Source organism: Cupressus sempervirens, chromosome 4 (assembly GCF_028749045.1).
Source record: "Cupressus sempervirens isolate cs-2001-9-10 chromosome 4, ASM2874904v1, whole genome shotgun sequence".
Taxonomy (NCBI): Eukaryota; Viridiplantae; Streptophyta; class Pinopsida; order Cupressales; family Cupressaceae; genus Cupressus; species Cupressus sempervirens.
In genome coordinates this window covers 659,367,252-659,384,372 of record NC_143121.1, presented here as the reverse complement: position 1 = coordinate 659,384,372, position 17,121 = coordinate 659,367,252, and the positions used below count along the sequence as shown (strand labels likewise).

At 32.7% G+C, this 17,121-nt stretch overlaps 1 pseudogene; it reads left to right on the top strand.

Moving 5' to 3' along the window:
• The first annotated feature begins 13,527 nt into the window (after window positions 1–13,527).
• On the top strand, window positions 13,528–14,420 carry LOC149562976 (germin-like protein; annotated as a pseudogene).
• The last annotated feature ends 2,701 nt before the right edge of the window (window positions 14,421–17,121 follow it).

The following is a 17,121-nucleotide window of genomic DNA, read 5'->3' as shown; positions in this document are numbered from 1 at the left end:
TCATCAATCGTCAACTAGGACCAAAAATTTTCCTAGGTTTGATACTCATTAAGACAACCAACCCAAAAATATTCAATGTTTAGAACATGTCTATAAGCATATCCCAGCTCTAGATGATCTCTCACAAATTTTACTAGGTCATCTTGAGGCTTGAGTACCTCATAATCAATCAATTTTATATTACTTTCAAAATTCTTGACTAGATTTTGAGCATCAGATCTAGAGGCACAAGGATAGGGTCCAATCACAATGGGAAAGGAAATCTTGAGTATCTTCTTCTCATTTGAACATAATGTGTTCATTTCAATAATTTTCTGACACAATTTGACAAGAAAAAACTTGTCTTCCGAGTACCTAGGAAGTCTTTTCAAAAATCTGTCAAAAGAACCTATCCGTAGGTAGGAGAAGCTCAAAAATTGGATGAAAGAGTATCCAAATTGGATTATAGACAAAATGTCTTCTAGTGAAAATCTTCTCTCAAGGCACCCTTGCAATTCCTACCACAATTGCATTATGATAGCATCGTTGACTGTTACGTACTCCTCATAGCTTATCTGTAGCTAAAGGTGTGGGTAGAACTCATACATCTTTGTATTTTCATTGTAGTCTTTAGTTTTGGGAAGACCTAGCCATAGGTGATGTGTAGCCAAGGCATAGATTTAATATGAAGACATTTGAAACTTCTTGAATTCCTTAGCTCAATTCAACCATGAGGCAAGCTCATCACATATGATTTTGGCCTAGTCAATTTGTAGACCTTTGACACAAATGGATTGCACTAGGAAGAAGTGGTGCTCAATAAATTCCATAATTTCATCCTTTCCTTTTAATCTGAATAGTAGTGCCATGATATCAATGATCTCTCTTTTTAGATTGGTCCCAAAAAGAGTTTTGGGCATCTTGCTCTTCTTCTAGTGAAGCGTTTGGAACTAGGTCCTCTGCATATCCTCCCTTCTCAAGGTATTCTTCTCATTGAATATGGATTCATAGGAGCCAAAGTTAGTGTCACAATATTTCTCCTTCATGGGCACACCGAATGCAGATTGCATTAAAGCCTTGTTGATTGAGAGGAGGATATACTGGCTAGGAAGCAGAATTTGCTTTGTCTTTGGATCATATATCTTTATACACTCCCTTACTATCTCTAGAGCTTGTACATCTATGGTAAATCTATTCACTTCTACCAATATGATTTCTTTTAACTTTTGAGTGATTGGGTGAATAGGCTGAGAGTTAAGTCTTCTGCGAAGATCACCTAAACCATAAAACTTGATTGAGCTATCTATTAAATCCTTTAACTCACTCTCCAGACCTATAAGCTTATCATAACCTATATCTATAATTTCCATTTTCTATGATTCCACATGATGTAGTTCTTGATAAATAGCCATTTTAAAATACCCAAGAAAATAACTTTCAAGCAATTTTGATGAAATAGATGAAAAAATCCTAGCATTGGCACCACATGAATGAAATTAAGTTCAACCAACAATAATAATAGTAGGCTTGCATTAAATTTTATAATCAATGACTATTTAAACTTTCCATTTTCATGCACATAAAAACTCATAACCCCAAAAGCCTTGTTACTTTACTTAAAGTGAAGTCTTATCTTTAAAAGCCACTTACCGAAACAAGGACTTTAGTTTAGCAAAAAGTACCTTGTTTCACTTTAGAATCTAGAATGAAGATATATTTGATAACTTATTATGTGTGAGGGAGAGAGCACAAATCAAATTTTTTATAAGCCTAATTTTCCTTTGGGCACTTAATCCTTTCATTCTCCACATTAAGTACTTAACACTTGATTTGCTTATATCACGGTTTCTCCTTTATAGCTAATTTTACTAGAAGCATCTATTGGGAATCTCCAAAGAATATTCACACATTAAAGTCACTTGGCTTTCTATTTTCCAAGCCTTCAAAGAAGTAGTCCTTTACATTTCTCAAGGATGAAAAACCCCTCTAAAAGTAAAATTTTCTCAAGAGAGAAAATATTCATGAAATCTTCCCTTTGATCTCAATTTGATGGCTACAAGGTGATGTATCAAGCATGGATAATTCATTACAAGCTCAATATAATTCATTTTAGCATCATGCCTATCTTTCTTATGCACAAAGACTTTAGAATTAGGCACTATCCAAGTTAGTTTCAAAAGCATATTAGAATACCTATGCTTCCATTGGTGAGTAGTTGGAAACTTGTAGACCCATCTTTCTTCATAAAAATGGATTTTACCTTTGAAACTTGATCCTAGAATTTCTAAGCTTCGACCTATACTTTCCTAGATCTTTTAATCATGAGATGATCAAGTATAGAACTTGTTGATTCCTTCACAACTTAATTCCTCGGATACATGCTTGAAAAAATTCACCAAAGTGGAAAATCAACTCAATCCACTAGTACATTTTGACCCAATTTTTGACAAAAAATGGTCAATTTTTTGACCCATATTGGTCAAATTGTCAACCAATTTCTTTGTTGCTATTTTTGCTGTCAAAAATTTGACTAAGTCTTGTAGGTGTTGGAATTGTGACAATGCATTTGGTCAAAAATGGCTTCCCTTGTTATTAAGACCACTGGACAAAATTTCAACCAAGTTTGGTCAAAATGTCAACCAAAGCATCGACTAGGATTCCAAATCCATGACAACATCTTGGTCAATGCACTAGTCAAAATTTCCACCAAAGATTGGTCAAAAGTTTGACCAATGCTGGCTCTTGATCAACCATGATGCCAAACCCACGAAAACATCGTGGTCGATGCATTAGTCAAAATTTTGACAAATCTTTGGTGGAAATTTTGACCAAGGTTGGTCAAAATTTCCACCAATGTTAGTAAACATTGGTGGAAGTTTTGACCAACATGATTTGTTTAAAAAATAATTTACCAGAAGATAAATATTCAAAGTAATCACCAATGTTAGCCTAGTCAATGATTAGTTTGGATATTTATCTTTAGGTCTTTGGTGGGATAACCACCACCTTGAGATAAGATTTTATAGATCTATATTTATGGCACTACAAGTGGCTATAGATGGATGAGGTTCCCATATATTAGAGTGTCTCATTCCCTACATCTAGACCATGGAGAGCAAGAGAATATATATTGGGGTCATAGCATACTGGCCCACTGATACCATGAGAAGGCATGTGAGTTAACCTTATCTTATTGATGCTTATCTCCCTCAGAAAAAAATATGTCAAAGGTAAACTAGAAAAAATATGATTGAATCCACATACATAATAGAGGATACCCACCATGCTTAATATCATATTCATAAAATGATCTACCCACCATAGAGGTTAGCTAATAAGAATATTCATAAAATATGGATTTTCTAATAACATTGACAATGTCCATTCCATGGCAACTAGAAGTGTATTAGAGCCTGCACTAAACATAATTTGCAAATATACAAATATTAAGAAAAAAGTAAATTAATTTTGACCATTTAACACTTTTATAAAAAAATAGTTGCTAGACTATGTATGTGAGATCTATAAAACCAGGAGAAAATTACACTGATGTCTTATTCTTATGAAATGATAAAGTGAAAACACTTATAACAGTAGTTGACTTGATGAATTCATTTTTTTAAGAAATTGAATCACCATTCTAGTTTGCTTGAGCGATGAGAAAATAAAAAAAGTCTTCCATCTCTCGCCCTTGTTTTGGTCCTTTCTCCTTGTGCTTCTCCAATATTGTGTGCATATAAAAGTCCAAATGTGATTGTACCTTGATCATTGCCCTTTCATACCCTTGCAAATCAAGCCACTTTAACCAGGGAATATAATACCCAATATTAACACACCCATGATACACAAAAGAATCCTTAATAGCCTTGGAAATAATCCCCTTTGAGACCCCTGAGTCCTCTACAAAATACTTCTTATTAATGATCATAGACATGAGAATCTTGAAGTTCAAGAAGGAGAAGAACCTCTTCATGTTAAAACTATTCTACAACTGAGCCTACTCAAATAGAGAAGTGACTCCTTTGCAAAGTTGTTGGGATCTCTTGGGAGAAAAAACTAGATTCTCTTGGGAGAGAGAAGCTCAAGAACAAAAATCCTTCAAGCAATTATCCATAAGGGGCCATTAGAGCCCAATTAGACACTGAATAATTGTACCCCAAATGCTTCCCTTGTGAAAGTTGAGCCTTTGATCCCAAATCCTTGTCATTTACTATGAAACACTCTCTCACTAACTTTGAAGAGCTTATTATCAAAATAGGTGGATGCCAAATTTGACATGCATAACTGGCCCATAGATTTTAGTAAGAGAAGCTACGATTCAGTGAATTGGCCTTTTACTATCAAGAAGCATATGAAAGTTCCCAATTAGGGGAAGACTTCTTGGGCTTGGAGGAAGATGGTTCTTGTTATTAGAACTTTCAAGGCTTTTTAGTAGAAAAAGAGCAACATAAATTGTAGCAACTCCTACCACAATAAGAGGCCATGTCATTGTCAACTCCATCTCAAACCTCTAATTTTCTTTGTGAATGCTATTAAAACTACATTGGGTTACAAAACTTATATAATCACACCAATACAAATTTTTCCTTGGGTATTTTTAGACATCTAAGAATCTTTAGTAGTGGAAGATAATTGAACAAATTTCATATTTTAAATTTAATTTATCTATCATTCTCCATATCTCTGGAAATCAAGATTCTCACATTGTACAAATTAGCTTACACAATATACTATAACATGATATTAATTCTTATAACAAGTGAAAAGTTTCAGACCAAGTCACAGTTAGAGATAATAATGAAACATTTCTTCTTGCAATGACCTAGTCCACAATCAAGTCTATGTAATTATCTTTATAAAAGTATCATATAGACTGAAAAAGAAGTCCAACTCTCATCTTCCATTGGTTTTACAAAATATGAAAACTTTTTCTAATAACCAACTAAATGTAGCTATCTCAAATTAAGATACTGTCAATGATTGCTAACTTAAGGTGGCTCTTTAGTAGTGCTACAACCATACATAAAAAATAAGTTATGCAAAAAAAAAAGTATTTTTCAAATGATTTTTTTTTACAAAGAACAAAAAAAGACAACCCATTGTACCACATACTCTTTCTCAATAACTTCCAATCATTCGTCCCTTTGGCTCCCACCTATTAGATCCCCAACTTGTGAAGTAGTGTACATAAGCTTAACTTCTAACCAAAAGATGTTGACTGCAATCATAAGGTTAAAAAAAAATGTAGACTCATAAGGTTTATCTCAATCCTAGAGAATTACAACATGGTTAATGTGCATTTTATTTCTTACATCTAGGCTTACTGCTTAAACATATTAAGAGATGAGGAAACTACCTTTGGTACAAGTACATCCATGACAACAACAATCCTGCCATCCTAATTGAGTCACATGTAAAATGCCTTGATCATTTTTGGATAGTTGTATACAATAATTGGCTTTTTAAATATCTGCATCAATCAGGTACTAAAAATATCATACATTTTCCCAAAAGCTAGATCCAACACTCTCATGAAAGTGGATAGTGCATGTATAATCATATTTTTTTGTCAATAATTCTAGCATATTCTAGCAAAACATATGGGAATCTTATGCTTTGCATACCTTCCATGCTCTGATGCTAAATCAATGTCCAATTCTACCTTGTTCTCAAATTTCTTATTTGTGACCTACTTATTTGCAAACAGATACAAAATTCTCAAGTCCTTATAGTCTTTAAAGTTTGATAAGTCAAGAAATGTAATTGATAATATATGCCTATAACTACTTGCAAAATAAGTATAACCTTCTCTTATAGTTGAACAACCTTTGTGTAGGTAATACATTCAAATGGAGTTGAAACTAATTTGCAAAGACAATCTATGGAAGTCTAGTTGATCCTTTGGTTTATGAATTTCATATCATCAAAGAAATTATCAAGCAACCAATGACAAGGGAATTTCACATAATCTTCTACATAGTTCATGTCATCCTACAAGTGAGATTACAAAAAATTCTATAGTCAAACCAACCATACAGTATTTGTAAGATTTTATCAATCTTCATCATTCCAATATCATTTAAGATCTACACTAGTTATTGAAATCAAATTAAAAGATCTCAATTTGCTCATAGTATTTTTTTCTCAGGGCATCAACTATGAGAATCTAATTTACTTTAAATCACATCAAATAACATATGAAAATGAGTATAATAAACCATTGACATGCTCCCCCATCCATGCATCTATAAATAAAATTAATGAAAAAGAATACTACCAACATAGATATACTAAATTAATATATCTATAAATTCCAAACATACATAAGCTTGGAGTTATCTTATTTACTTAAGAGTTTTTAATTATTTTACTTCAAAATCATTTTATTTTCTCCATGGACACATAAATTGATTTACTCCATGGACACATAAATTGAAAGACTTATTTTGTTTTAAAATACTATTGTTTTTAAGAGCTATTTTACTTTACTATGTAAATTTTAACTTTATTTTTTTAGTAGTCTTTATATAAGCCTAGATTTATTTAGCTATCCAATTACAGGAGAAAAATTCATACATTGAACCTCTTTGACTAAGAACCAAGGATTAAGGGGCATCCATTAACATAGTTCCAAACTCATCCTTTATGATGTCGGGGCCTTGCACTCACTTATCCCTGGTGGGCTCATTCAGAACCATTCACCTTCACTAGAAGACTAAGGGTTCATTCACAAAGTGTAATTTTACTTTTAAAAAAGCTACCATTAATCAATCCGGTAGGACTCCCCTGCAAGCTTGTTTGCGTATGGAAGCTTGGGTTTTTTTTGTCTTGCATCATCATTGTCTCACAAAAGTGAATGCTTCCATGATAATGATTTTTCGATCACAAATTGTGGTGAGAATATAATCTACATATTGTAGTGTCAAAACATTTCCATTTTCCTACAACATTTCACATCACATCTCTTACAATGTTATATGTCACACAAATTCAAGGTGGGGGTGGGTTGGAGTTGTTGGCAATGATAGGAAGCTTCAAAAGAAATTCTAACAAATCTATTTCTACAAATCTTAAACTACAAACTTCACCTTCTTGTAGAATATAGATGGATGATTGGGCATTTGTCACAATAGAAGGGGTGGTTCCATTACTGATCCAAAATGCAGTAACAACACTCTTAAATCTCTTCATTTTTCCTAGCAAGGTAATTTTAAATTTTTGAAGCCATAGACTCCATCAATTTGATATGTAGGCCCATACATTATTGCATGTGTAGGTATCCATTTATCTTTTTATTAGAGTTTTAGGAAAATATGATCCACTAAAAATCTCTCCTATAATTAGTGTAGAGTAGGACATTAATTTTGTGGGTTATGGTTTTATAGAGGCCCCAAATGAGACTAGTTTCTAAACTCTGAACTAAAATAGAACATTAACTTTGAACTTACAATCTATTTAAATAGAAGTAGAAGTTTTTGTAGCTTTATATGGCTAATAGAAACCTTGATTTGATCAATAATTAAGGGGGATTGTTCTATACTTGTAGTTCAAGGAATTTCCTAGCAATAGTTTCTTCATTTTCCTAGACTCATAGAGACCAGTTATGTATATATTTCTCTATGTCTAGTTAGTTGGCTATTTTGGTATGTATACACCTCCTGGCTTCAATGTGAATGTGTACACAATATGAAGAAATGAAAGTCTCCTTGGACTATCATGCACATACCACTAGATCTTCTTGAACCTTTTGAGTATGTACTAATGGCTTAGAAATATTCATGGTGTCATGTGTGGGTTATCTTTTACTTCAATGCATTCCATTCTTATACTAATTCTAGTATATTTTCCTCCATGTTTAATTGAACAACAAATTTTTTTGGCTTTTTAGTGGTTAAGGTATTATAGATGAATATGCTTTAATAGCTCTTAGTACATTTTGAAGCATTACCCAAAACCAGATAGTCACATGACACAATCTAATACCTCCTATTATGAGGTTTTCACTAAAGCATATATTTTATTAATTCCCCACATGGCCTAAGATCAGCCAATTTCTGTACTTTTGAAGAGTTATATTGTTTAGTGTAGTGTTGGAGAGATTTATCAATATAGGATTGTAGATCATGCCTGTTTCAAGCAAGAACAAAATTGAATAGTTGTTGTTCTTCAAACCAATGAACCTAGGTTAACTATGGAAGCTAAAATGTGAGATTTGAGACATATTCCTTTTTTAAGTCTTCTCTATTGCCCTCTCCTTACCTTGAAGGATCCACTACAAATACCTCCACAACTCCAACTATTTCCATACTTGCTCCTCCTCCTCTAGTAGCCCATTCACCTAATATGGTTAATGGAATTTTGACAACAACAAAAAGTATGCTCAAATAAATAGATTACTCTTTTTAGTTTATTAAAGCGTGTCCTTATTTCTAGATTGGATTGGATTGTGTTTAATTATTTTACATCAATGTTAATATCTTTTTGGTAGGTTTAAACTTTGATTGGAGCAAGTGTTATTGCAGATTGTGTATGTTCTAGACTCTGACTTCCACAATTATAACTGTATTCTTGCATATCTTTCTATATATGAAATGTCATGTCCATGTTCCTAGTAGATAAAAACATGTTAAACAAGTTGTCATGAACCTTAAGGCTCAAGAAATTTTTTTTTTTTAGAACAATGCTGATGATAAGAATCTTCCTCCTTAACTATACTCCTCCAACCAAAATAAGCCATCCATAACAATGAAGAGGAAAAAAATGTGAAAAAAGGAAAAATGAGAAGAATATTTATGAATTAGAGTGGAGATTATTTTAGAATCATATCAGCATCTGGGAAAATGTGGAGGAGGAGGTTCTATGCTTGTCAATTTACTTGGCCCATTCTCTACAAGAAAAACCATTGCCAATCCCCAAGTTGTATGGACATCAAGGTGGCAATGCATCAACCAAGGTCTTGCCCATCCAAAATAAAAATATTTAGAGTTCCAAATGTTATTAAATGTTGATTACATTAATAAAACTGATGTAGAACATAGGGATAGATTTTTATTTAAAAAAATATAGAATTTGTTATTCATATATATTAATCTAGTAAATTTATTTATTTATTTATTATTTTTATGATGTTAAAAAATCTCATGCCATCCTATGGTTATGCCATGGTGTTGCTCATAGTATCCCTCTCTTCAAGTGTACCACCAAATACTATTTGTGGTGCATTCAATTACTTTCCAAGCTTCTTGTCAATGCCATCAACCATCTCATTGTTGCAAATACCACCTCCATCTTTGCTAAACTAATTAAAAGAGAAATTTGCAAGCTCAGGGTGATTTTGGATTAGAGTGTTTTTACAAGACAACATCTTGTCCTTGTCCAAGAAGATGGAGGTGGAAGCCCCACTACGATTTTCTCTCACGACCAATGCATGAGAAAAAGCCACAAAAGTATCCATGCAACACACTTCTACCATCAGGCTCCCCCAGATTACATAGCTATTAGATTTATACAAGTAGCTAGAAGAAGGTGAGTATGGGTATGACTTGAAATCTAGGCTACATTCTTTAGTTTAGACTAAAATGAAAGAAATGGAATTAATATTCACAAAAGATAAAAAGTAGAACAAGGAAATTGCACAAGTATTATTCTGTACTAGAGAAGAGTTGATAAAAAGGAAGTGTTAAAATAGTTAAAATGAATATAACTAGCAATATTTAAAATATTATAAGTGAAGGAATTGACTATAAAAATTTAATTCTTTTTTCTAGAAGTTAGTTAGTCATAAGTGTATAATGCTTAAATCAACTGAGTATTAGATATAGCAGAAACATCATGAATTGTAAGAAAACTTTTGGCTAGCAATCTTAGAAAGTTTTAGTTGTTTATAAGGGTATAATAAAGTATTAAATCCTAAGAGCATGTAGAATATATACCACTATTACTACAAGTATTATGTGAGGCCTCGCCTCGATCCATCCTAGCATCGATGATACATTATTATTTTGATACTCATGACTCGATATGTCAGAACATTATTTGATGCACTGAACATTATTATGCTATTTTACGATGTGTGATGCTTTACTTCAGTTATTTTATTTTTTCATTTAATGCTTTATGAGCATTTATAATGATGAAGTAAATGAGTGCAAAACTAACACTTTGAATTTTCCAATTTTAATGAACAAGATGAACAATGGATTTGTAGAAAATGAATATTTTAATTTACATAAATTTTTTGATAAGTATTTTTACATACATACATGTGTTTCTTGAACTACTGATGTGTGCAATTAGTGTGTAGGAAAATTAGCTGGGAAAACTCAAAGGAAAGATGAAACTAAACCCCTTGTTAATTTATGCTATCTTTGCATTGTCTTTCTTTAAAGGTTGTTATTTGGTCTTATTATTCCCCTAGCTTTTATTTGTTCCTATTAAGTCTTTATGGCTTAAAAACATTAAATCTAAGTACCCTATGGGTAAGGGTATGGGTTGGGAGTACTTTCCACCCCTTTAGCATCCTTGGTTGACTTTTAGGGCCACTCAAAAACCCTACTTTTGGTTGATTGCAAAAATTGATTGTCTTCTACTTGAGTTGGACTCAAAACTCCATCTTGAGGTTACTTGAAGCCTAGTTGAGTTAAGGATCATACTTAGAGGCATTTTGGAGTAGTTTTGGGGTTGTTCTCTAGTTTTAGAGAAAGTTTGAAGATTGAAGGAACAAAAGGGAAAAGCTCTTCTCAACTTACCATTTTACCATAACATTTTGTGAAGGTAGGAGTTCTTCACTCTTTTGGATTTGTTCTTCATGTTGTTCATGCTTGAATCATGCATATGACATTGAGTTGTTCTTTATATTGCTTGCTTGTGTGTTGGGTTTGATTTGGAGGGATTTTTATCTTGTTCTTGATGTATTCTTATGCTTGTCTTGAGGTTTTTTTTTTGAGGGGATTTCATGGGGATTGTTTTGGAATTACTCACCTTTAGATAGGGAAGAAGTGGCCATGTACAGGGGGAGGGCCTTAGTTGGACCTCAATGGTGTAGAGTCTTCTTTCATGGTGAGAGGAGAGAAAGAGGGTAGGGTGTATGGGCCCCTACTTGTCATTACATACCTTGTTTGATATTGTGAATTCTTGCATGTGGAAAGGAATGAAAATCCTTGTGAAAATAACCTCGAAAGGGCCTTGTAAAAGAACAAAAGTTCTTGAAGTTTTAGCCCTGAAAGGGATATGTTATGGTATGGTGATTGACATCTCCCATTGGGAAAATCCACCTCCCCCCTAGTTAGGTTCTATGTTTTGACCTATTATGTAAAACTGGGTTGGGGAGTATGCTTGAATTACTTTTGATGTTGTGATGTTTCACCCCGGGTCAGCTCTTGTCTTCTCCTTGTTTCCTTAAAGAATTGAAGATATTGGAAGAAAGCATTTGTGAAGGATTTAGAAGAGGATTCATTTGAATTGCAATATTATGTAAAAATGTATTTGAATTTTGATGTATTGGCAAAGACATCGGGTTTTCTTATTTGTTCTTTCCCAATGGAGCCATGAAGCAGGATGAATAATAGAGAAGGAAAAAGATTATGAAAATCTCCTTGTATTACTCTTATGTGATTCCAAATTTTGTATATGTATGTGGGAAAGTAGCTCAATAGATTATGTCTACAAATTATGAATTCTCAAGTTTTCAATTGTGTAATGAAAAGAAATTTGATATGTTGAAGTTTCCAATTCAATGTTTATGTATCAAGAGGAAAAAAAATCCTACATTGTGGTCACAAAGTTAACTCTCTCCTTGTTAAAATTCATAATTGACACAATCAAATTTGATTAAGAATTATGCATCACTTTGAACTCTAAATAGAAGGAACATACACCTTGTTGTAGGATGATTGATAAAACATGAATGGTAGGAGAAAAGAAAGAAATAACCCTATTCAAATCCTTGTATTAGTATATTTTTCACAGGAAAATCTATGTTGTCATTGGGTTAGAATTTACTCTTTATATATATATATATATATATATATATATATATATATATATATATATATGGCAAGAAACAAGATATATCATCATTTAGACAAAATAGGCTTCACAAAAAAAAAAGAGTGCACCTCCAAGAGTTAAAAACCTCTCTAGAAAATGAATGGGGAAAATTTTCATTCCCCCCCCTAGTCATACAGAATATTCTCTAAATTATTCCCCTTTGAACCTCAAATAAAATCATTGCTAATTCTATAGATAATATAAATCAAATGAAGAAATGAAAATAGAAAAAAAAAAACATATACATATATGATCTATCCTACCCAATTAACTTTATGCATTTACTACCCCCCCCCTCTATCCTAATTACCCTAGAGTCTACCTATCAAACTCTAAAACATTAACCTTCATGCCCTTTTGGCACATGATTTTTTGACCTATATATATATATATAAATTGCAATTTGCATTGAATGTGTATGGGGCTGAGTTCCTACGTTTCCCCATGTACTTCCCTGACATGGTCATTGGGATTAGTAGGTGGTAGATGTTGGAGTTTCTTATTCAAAAAAATTTAAAACTTCAACAAACCTACTTAAACGTCCCCTCCAATACCTTTAGCGTGCTCAACTAGAAGGACTGATCACACACATGGCAGGGGGACAAGACTGGCATGAGTACAGTCTTGGGCAGCGACGTAGCTTGGGATTGCGCCCAATAAACATGGATTTGAGTGGGGCCATGAGGAGGTTTTAATTACTTACATATCACAAAGTTATTATCCATATCTCCCCCATGCACTATTTTTTTTTCTCACATCTCACATCATGCACACAAGGGTAGAGAGAGAGGGGCCTATGCTGACAGACCTAGGTCAGCACATGGTACCCTCAGGCATCACATTTGTCCTTGGGGGATAGGCCACATGACATAGAATATAGGGAGGATCTTAGGTTAGTAGGTAATATTAAATCTATTTTGTGTAGTGTAGTGTTAGTTGGTATGTAGCCTAGGTTAGTATAGGATTAATTGGTTAGTGTTAGGTTTATTAATATTTTAAATTAAGTTTAGCATTATATTAATTGTTAGATTTCTAGTTAGTTTTTTTTTTATTAGAAAGTAGTGTTATATGCTTAGTTGTTTTGTTAGTCCCTGCCTTTATAAAGGCAGAGACTATTTTTTTCATGCGAATTATAACGATTAATATGTGCTTCCAAACTTTGAAAAAAATCATATATCATATGTTTCATGGTGTTTAATATCTCTTATTTTTAAATTAAATCGAATTTGTCTATTTTTCTATTGGTCCGTTGGATTTTTCTAGTGGTTTAATTTATTTTATAAATAAAAAATATACAAATGAGAAGCGAAAATAGACAGCTGTAAAGCTATCATTAATGTTGGAGAGGACAGTTCACACACCTGAATATTAAGTCTTCATTGCCGCATTGAAATTTAGCTGGCTTTGCTGGATACGATGAAATCCATAATACAATTTTTCTCAGCGTTCATGTGATGTGGAGAGACAGTCCAACACAAAATGCAAAGATAATTTACAGAGATGAAGTTGCTCCTTATTTCAGCCATTCTTCTAAGTATTACAAATGCAGGTGTCTATGGAGCAGATCCTGATCCTGTTATGGATTACCCTAAAGGGTTCAAAAACTTTACTCTGCGCAACATTTTCACTAATGGCCATGTTATTAGAGATTCAGGAGGAGTCTGCACTGCCACTTCAGGCCCTAACGCCCACTTTCCTGTAGCGCAGTAAGATCTTAATACTCTTTTCATCATTATTAGTCTTATCACATTTTATATATTTATGAGCTGCATTGAGAGTAAAGTGCGTTGCAGATCACATGGCTTGGAAATCGTGAGGCTCAGGATGATTCCATGCAGTGTACATCTACCAGTATGGCATACTCATCCATGAGCCATGGAAATGCTCACTCTTATCTCAGGAGGGCCTATTCAAGTTGATTTGGTTGATACTGATGGTAAAGCCTAAATTCTGCTTTTCTTCATTCATCACATACTTATTCTTTTGCAAAATCATTAATGATTTGTTCTAAATCAAGTAACACTTTCATCGACATTCTGCACCCTGGAGATGTGACTGTTTCCAAGGGGATTGAGTATTTTGAAATGAACGTTGGCGGTGAAGAAGCTCAGTATATCTTAGCTCTCAACAGTCAAAACCCTGGCGTTTTGGTAAGATACAACGCATATATTATTTCCTTTGTTTGTTTTGACACCCACTTTGTTTCAGAATGGGTATCACATATATGTGTTTTGTCGAGTGTTGCAGACAGCTAGCGAGGCTATATTGAAGTTTCCATTGAGAAGTGTAGTAACTGCAATCAATATCACCATACAAGAAGTGAGAGAACTGCAGTTGGTGATATATCCAAAAGTGGCTGTGTCCCTGGAAGAGATATCACTGTAGATTATTAGACTATATATTACTCTACAACTGCTCTCACAAATAAAGGGCACTTCTTCTTCATGATACTTATTTATTTTGGATCTGAGTGTTTTATGTTCAGGAAAAAAAAACACATTCTAGTTCGTGAAAAGGAATGGTGTGAAATGATTTCTACGAAAGATTTCATGTTACCGATATTTTTTGTAGTTCTTTGATTAAGAGTGGAGAAATGGCGAACCCATTTCAATAGATTAAGATTGTGAGAAAATTTCAATTATGGTAAGTGTCACAAAATTTCTTGTAGCGGGTTGAGAAACCCAAATTTGGTTTTCAAACTTATGAGAAATTGAGGATGAATTTGGTTAGTTGTGGTAGGATTTGATGGGGAACTGACCCTTGGTTTAGTTTATCCAAGGAGAAGGTATTAAGTTGAGGAATAAGTTTGTATATATGTGTTTCAGAGTCCCCAAGAGTCGGGAAAACCAATGCTGAATACACTGAAGAAGCTTAAAACTGGGTTAACAATTTGAAAGGAAATTTGTTGTTTTGGTTGTTTGGACAACCCTGATCCTAAATTTTTTTGTAATCTTTGATGGGTTTCATGTATTCCCAGTTCTGCTACCATCGGAATGGAAGCCTATTATTCTAATATAAGGCTATATTCTGGTTTAAGGCTGAGCTTGTTAATCTAATTTGGTTCTTGGACATCTAGTAAAAGTACCGTTTCATCTTTCATCCAGATTCTTACACTACCATACTACTAAGATTACCTCTATTGCTATGTCTTACTTCTTTCTAGTTTTCCATTGCCCAAACTATCATAGGCATGTTATTTCTTCCAAAGTACTATCAAAATACATCTATTTTGGCCTTTTGATTTATTCCAATTGAAATTAATGACCATAATATGCAAGTTATCAAGACACAAGAATCTGATTTATCCTTTGAAAATAGTAATGTCAATGAATAATTTTAGCTTTCCCAAATTAAACGTGATGTGGTATTATAATAGTTCATTAATGTTGGCTTTTATAGGGATTGCAAAACACTGTTAGGTTTCAGACGGTGTTAAAACACCGGGCAATGGAGGTGTACATTCAATCGATAAAGCTTTGAGTACTGAAATTGAAAGCATGTCAGAATTCCAGGTTGTATCTAGCTAGAACATTAATGTAGTCACAGAATAATATAATTCCTTCTATGTGAATAAAATCTATGTATAGATTGTGTGAGAGTTCCAGGGTGTATCCAACTAGAACATTAATGTTATAGCAGAAGAATTTAATTCCTTCTATGTGAATAAAATCTATGTATAGATCACTAAGTGTGTTTGCGTAGATATTTATAGCAAGCGTGTATTAATTAAATAAAAGACCTTAGGATGAGGGAGATGGTTTTGTAATGGAGCATCTAGTTATTTCTCTCAAATTTATGAAAATGCTTTACATTATTGTCAATCGTTACCAAAATCTTTCACACAGTCTATTATTTGAGAAAGTTTATTTAGTGTCTACTTATATAAATATAATCCCATTAGCAAGTAAAAAAATTGTCTTCATGATAGCCAAGCTTTTAGTTGTACTTTAAGTTGTGTTTAACTAGTGTAATTATACATCAAGTCTTATTTAATTGGTCAATTGGTCAATCAATGTGAAAGTTTTTTTTAATTTAGAAAAGGTAAACACATAATTGGTTATCTCTTTAGATGTAAGTATTGAGAATATTTTATGTGTTTCATATAAAGATTCATTTTGATTCACCATGAGAGTGTCATGTATTACAAGGTTTTTCTTTTTTTAAATATAAAAATAGATGATGCAAGTATATTGAAGTTTTCCAAAATAAACTTATTGACTTTTTTATTAAGAAAGAATTAATTTTGTATAATAATTATTTGGGAATTTATGTATTTCATATAGTGATATGCATGATTTTATTGAAAGCTATAGCATTTCATATGATATAAATGTTATATCATTTGTTGATTATATTAGATCTAATTGATTTAAGTGATAGGGTGCTGGTTTTCTAATGATGATAGTGTCAAACTTTTTAATCATTTCATATAAATGATATTTTATGTTACAGATGTATTGCAATTTATTCATTTTTTCAGTAAAGAAATTTTTATTTTACATAATGATTGTGTCAGACTTTATGTAGTTTTATATGATAATATGATATAATATGATTACATTGGACTTTATATAAGATGATATGATATTTAATATATAATCTAATATAATGTCTGTGATGATTGTTCTTTGGTTTATGCTTCTTAATTCACTGTATGGTTTCCTTGATTTAGACTAGACATGTTTGGATTGTATTTTAGACTAAGGGTACAATCTTGTACATTAGTAAGAAATTATTCCCGTCCCAACATCAAGCTCCTCTAATGGATAGATTTCTATGGTGTGCATTGCTCATGTTCTAGATATATACTTTTGACTTTGAAATAGATTTTTTTATTCCTCATGTAATTATAGGTGGTCCTCATTCAACGAATCTTTTTGGATTGATTTTCTTGTTAATATTTCTACAATTATTGCTCTTCCATTAGAGGCCCCTACCTCAGTGAATGTTTGTACTAAACTAAGAACTTTATTTGATACTCTTCTCAGCATGAACTTGATTCCATTTATGGTGAAGTACATTCTATTTAGATTTTTAGATTTCCTATTTTGGGGGTTCACTTGCCCCACTCAACTTCCTCTTTCAATGACACTA